The 5,813-nt window shown below is 33.7% G+C and overlaps 1 long non-coding RNA gene across 1 annotated transcript; it reads left to right on the top strand.

Annotated features, from left to right (window-relative positions):
- Window positions 1-379: 379 nt before the first annotated feature.
- Window positions 380-5,253, top strand: LOC144283601 (uncharacterized). Its single transcript, XR_013352164.1, has 2 exons — window positions 380-790; window positions 993-5,253. It is a non-coding gene; the product is annotated as an uncharacterized LOC144283601 (long non-coding RNA).
- The last annotated feature ends 560 nt before the right edge of the window (window positions 5,254-5,813 follow it).

The following is a 5,813-nucleotide window of genomic DNA, read 5'->3' as shown; positions in this document are numbered from 1 at the left end:
TTATAAAGAACTGTATAAACCACAAAGCAGAAGAATTAAATCAACTCCAAAATTGAAATATTACAAAACATTAAGAACTAATAAGTTAATCCAATAGTGAACTCACTTATTTGAAATCACATAAAGCAACCACTATCAATCATACTAATTTTTAAAAAGTGTGGGGAAATATTAGATATATATATGAAAAAATAACATTAGTCTGCATACTTCTATGCAAATATGTTGAAAAATCTAGATATGATGAATCATTTTCTAACAAAATTTATCAGAATAAAAATGTATCCTTTAATCCTAAAAGTTATAAAGTCAAAACATATCAATTATCATGGAATAATAAAAAAAAAAAAAAAAAAAAAAAAAAAAAAAAAAAAAAAAAAAAAATTATCATGGAATAAGTAGGGAAAGTAAAGAGATTATTCCAATTAAAAAGAAAAAAAGATCCTGTATGGGTACAGATGAGAATTTTTGACAAACCCATGTAATCCATTATAGAGCTAGAGATAATATTGCTATATTAATAGAGCTAGAGATAAATTATATACTTATGTTCATAGATGCATATTTTAAAATATTTGAAATTTATTATGCTTCAATGACAAAAATCTGATTTGTATGCATGTGAGCGCACACAAGCACACACACCCCTGTAGCCCTAAAGTTGGCATCTTACCTAATGGAGAAGCATTAGTGGCTTTCTGATTAATGTCAGGCATAAGGCAAATATGTTCTATTACTATTTAACATTTTTTATCAGATGTATTAGTTAATAAAAGGCAAAAATGCAAAGGTATAAGAATTGTTTTTTTTTTTTTTTAAATTTTCATTTATTTATGATAGTCACAGAGAGAGAGAGAGGCAGAGACATAGGCAGAGGGAGAAGCAGGCTCCATGCACCGAGAGCCCGATGTGGGATTTGATCCCGGGTCTCCAGGATCACGCCCTGGGCCAAAGGCAGGCGCTAAACCACTGCGCCACCCAGGGATCCCAAGGTATAAGAATTGTAAAGTAAGAATTCTATTTGCAGATGATAGAATTATATATGTAGAAAAGTAAAAAAAAAAATGGGGAAATAATTCCAGGATGATATCAGATTATAAAACCTTAAAATCAACTTTCAAAAAATTCTATGGATGAGACAGTTCCAGTTACAAAAGAAAAACAGAATACCTATATATAAATTTACGTGCAACAAATGTGTGTGTCTATTTAAACGAATGAAAGCATGCTATATTCTTGAACAGAGAGTCTCAATGTCATATAGAATTCAGTCTTCCCTGAGATAATTTATAACATTAAAGCTTTTCCAAGAAGATGTGAATAAGCTGTTTTTCTTTGGAGCTTGGCAAATTAATTATAAAATTCATTCAACAGAGCAAATAATAATGAGAACGTGAAAATTCCAGAAGTAGTGACTGACTCTCTTAGTTATTAAAACATTTTCCAGAGTCTATAATAGACTTGTGAATCATTATGCTGTGTGTACAAATGGAAGCCAGACCAATAGAAGAGGTAAATCCATAAGTCAATCTTAATGCATATGGAAATTTAATATATGATAAAGGCAGCATTTAAACAGTGGGGAGAGGATGAACTTTTAATAAGTAGTGTTGGAAGAAACTGGTTAACCATAAAGAAGACAGATAAAATTGTATCCATTTCTGACATTGTGGGCAAGATAGATTCTAATGGTTAGAGTTTTAATACAAAAAGACTATAAAGCAAGAAGAAAACCTGGGGGAATTTATAACATGAAAATGAGGAAAATATTCCAAATATCAGTCGAAATCCAGATGCAATAATAAAAATACTGGTAAATTTAAACATAGTAAAATACTGCATTTGCATTGCAAAAAACCCCTCAAAACAAACTAAGAAACATAATGGCTAAGATGAAAAAGCGTTCGAAAATTATGTCAGTTTAGTTACTATCTCTAATATGTAAAAGCCTTCTGAAGGCAGAGAGGCAAAATACAAAGGGGCAAAGAAATATGAACAGATAGTTCACCAAAAAAGAAATGCAAACAGCTCATAGATCTATGAAAATATTCACGACTCTCCATAATAAGAGACATGTGCTAATTAAAGCTAAACCGAAATACTGTTTTCTCACCAATCAGATTGGCAAAAATCCCAAAGTGTAACTATATGTTGATGAAACTGAAGGAAAACTGGCTCTGGCAAGCGTTGCTGTTGGGAATACAAAATGGTAAATCTCCCTGGAGGAGAATTGGTCAATAGTCTAGATTTATTCTTTGACCAGCAGTGTCCTTTCTAGGTATCTCAAAAGGCGCCAGCAAGTATGCAGAGTCGTGTGCTGAATGCTATTGATGGCAATCCTTTTATAAGAGGAAAAGACTGTAAACAGCCAGTTATTAAACTTCTGTGTCTCCGTTTCAAAACCCACCCATGTGTTTGTGATTTGCAGTCTGGACCTCTACTAACCACATTTCTGTTCCTGCACTGGCTTCAGGAAGTCTCTGCCTGTCGGGGGCGCTACTGCAGGACTGGGGCTTGGGAGGGAAGAGAGAGGCCGCCAGCCTTTCTGTTTTGCCTCTGCTTCCTTTGAATGTCAGGACAGCAAAGCTTCTTCACTCCAACGACCTCAGGAAGTTGTTCCCTGTTGTCTTAAATGCTGCCTTTATCCTTTTGTCTGGAGCTTGACACGTTGATTATACAATACGTTTGGAAGAACAAACATTATCCAGAAAAACCTGGAGTTTTTAACAAGTATGGTTGGGCTTCACTAGTTAAACTATAGGAAAAATAGATGAAACTGATTGCATTTCCAGCACTATTCACAGGACTGTTCTGAGATTTAAATGTTTTAAAAAATGAAATCTTATAACCAGAAGAAAGTGGGAACGCTAAAGTGTCGCATGGGGAGTAACTATAGGAAACAATAACCACCATGACCAGGAAAACAAAGAAGAAAAGTTGCAGTTTTAGACCTTGGCATAAAGAAGCCATTGACAGAACTGGTGCCTCAGCCTCCGAAGGGGGGGCACTGTTTGGTGGTGTTGGCATCTCTGAGCTTAGAGTCCTGCAGGCCTGGCATACAGACCTCTGGTGAGGGAAGACCAGCAGGCTTGTGCTGGCTGGTACCTGTGATAGCTTACGTATTCCTCTGCGAGAGGTAGAGAAACTCTTAAGATGGAATCAACTGTTCCCTTCAAAGGATATTAGGAAATCATCTTATTATTTCAAAAATTGGAATACATATAAGGAAAAGAAGCTAGCATTCATCCTCCCTCTTCCAATTGAATTCTAATGAAATATGAACAAATGGTGAGAAGTTTCTTTTCATATTATTCTAGGTAATAAAGAAAAAAAATGAGAATTAGAATATTGCCATTCAAATGAAAGAACAGGTGGATAGATCTAAGCTATGATAATTAGTGACTACTTAACCTCACAAAAAAAAAAAAAAAAAGAAAATCAAACATTCTATACCTACTGGTGAGAGTACAGTCACCATCTATGAACAACTCTTTCCAAAAATAACAAAGTTGGATATAAATTTAACCACCAATTAACAGGAAGTAAAGAGACAGGAATGTTTTGGGCTGCAATAAGCAAAATCAAGACTGAAAAACTCTTGGACAAATATACAGTTACCTCTGCAAATAAATGGCAAAGAAAGAAAAAGAGGGAGTGGATAGGAAGTTTAACATATTACATTAAACTTGAGGCAAAAGTGGTATATGGACCTTCCTTGGATCTTGATTCAAAGAAACAAAATCTATATGAGACAATAGGAAATTTGAACACTGACCAGACATGTGATTTTTAAAGAATTTTTTTAGACGTGATAATATTTGGGTTATGTTAAAAAAAGAATACTCATGTTTTAGAGCTATATCCTGAGACATTTATAAAGAAAAGACCATCTAGAATTTCCTGCAAAGTAATCCAGTGTGTGTATTGAGGGTGGGTGCATAAATGAATCAAGAATAGCCATTTGTTGAAAACTAAATGCTTAGAATTCTGAGAGTTCATTTTCTTATTACTTCTATCTTTTTAAAAAATTTTCCACAGTAAAAATAAATACATTTAGTACATTCATTTGTAGTATCTTTTGTTGATAAAAATGATGGAAATCTAGCTTTCATTTGAGTACTAAAATGTCTTAGTCCCCACAATGTACTCTTGCACAAATGCACAAATGTATTATGTCTTTAAATCTCTCCCTAAAACATGTGATCTTTTTATTATTTCCATTTGTTTGATTTCAGAGCCTTGACTCTTGCAACTCCTTACCTCTCTGCCACTCTATCTAGTTAGTAGTAGAAAGTGATAAAAATTTCAATTGCAGGGGTGCCTGCATGGCCCAGTGATTGAGCGTCTGCCTTCAGCTCAGGGGTGACCCTGGGGTCCCGGGATCAAGGGAACCTGCTTTTCCCTCTGCCTGTGTCTCTGCCTCTCTCTTTGTGTGTCGATCATGAATAAATAAAATCTTTTAAAAAATTTTCAGTTGCAAGTTTGCCAGTGAATAAGCTTTTAGTATTAATACATAATAATTATTAAGTTATAATGGTTAATGTTTATTATTATCATGCACCATGCACTGTTCCAAAGTTTTTTTGTGTATTTATTTGATATTCTTAACCCTCTATGAGGTAGAACATTTATTAGCTAAATGCACTTTTTTTTTATTCTTGGTAAGCTTGCATGATGAGAGTCACCTATCCAGAATCTAATTAAGTCATTTCTCTTGTTAGACATATATATTTCTCCTTTGTTGCTGGTATTAGAAATGATACCATACTAAGCAGCATTTTATATACATTTTGAATCTTCACTTTAGATATTTTTGAGTTTTATGAGAGAAATAACTGGGTATAACCATTTTTAAGCTTTTGATATATATATATAATATATATATTATATATATATATATAATCAAAATGCTGTTTAAAAAATTTTTGCCAGCTTCTACCAGTTGTGCATAGCAGTTTTAGCATTATATGGAGTTCAGTATACTTTAATCCCTCTTAGTAATCTAATTTTTAAGAAGCAAAACTGAGAAATGAGGGACACCTGGCAGGCTCAGTCAGTAGAGCATGAGACTCTGTCTTGGGATTGTAAGTTCAAGCCCCATGTTGGATGTAGAGATTACTTAAAAATTAAAAAAAGGAAAAAAAAACACTGAGAGAAAAATGCCATGTAATTTGCATGTTAATTTTCATTTCTTTGGTTGTCAATAGTATCTAATATTTTTAAATAAGATCCTATTAAATGAATGTGTGTGTATGATCTGTTTTTTTCATCTGTTTTTTTGACTGACATTCTTGTCTTACTAAACTGCAAGACTTCTTCATATAGTAAAATACCAGCTCTTTTCAATCATATATGCTACAAGTGTTTTCTTACTTGCCTTTTAAATTTGTTCAGTATATTTTTGACAGGTGAATTTTCAATTTTGATGTAGTCGTTAATCATTGCCTTTGACCTTTTCCACTGAAATTTTTGGCTCAATTGGACAGTCTTTTAGGGATCACAATATCAGAGAAGCATTTTCAGACTCGTACATCAGTTGATTTGTTTTTGAGAACTTTATTATTCCCTTTGACCAAAATGCTCCTGTCAACTGAAATCCTTTCATATCCTTGAATCTAGCAAGCTCTTTGCCAACTTGAGTTGGGAAAGGCATGTTGTAGTGCTTGCTCTCTAGGCAGTTCAAAGCTGGACCAAATTGTCCAAAGTTGTTTTGTAGTCTAAATTGGTTGAAGATTCCTGGCTGTTAAAGAACCTGATCTCAGCAGGGAATTCTTGGCATTGAGCTGAGAAGTATTATTAGTTAGAAGCTTGGG

The sequence above is a fragment of the Canis aureus genome, chromosome 14, assembly GCF_053574225.1.
Source record: "Canis aureus isolate CA01 chromosome 14, VMU_Caureus_v.1.0, whole genome shotgun sequence".
Taxonomy (NCBI): domain Eukaryota; kingdom Metazoa; phylum Chordata; class Mammalia; order Carnivora; family Canidae; genus Canis; species Canis aureus.
The sequence above is the reverse complement of the archived record's forward strand: the minus strand, read 5'-3'. Positions and strand labels throughout refer to the sequence as shown.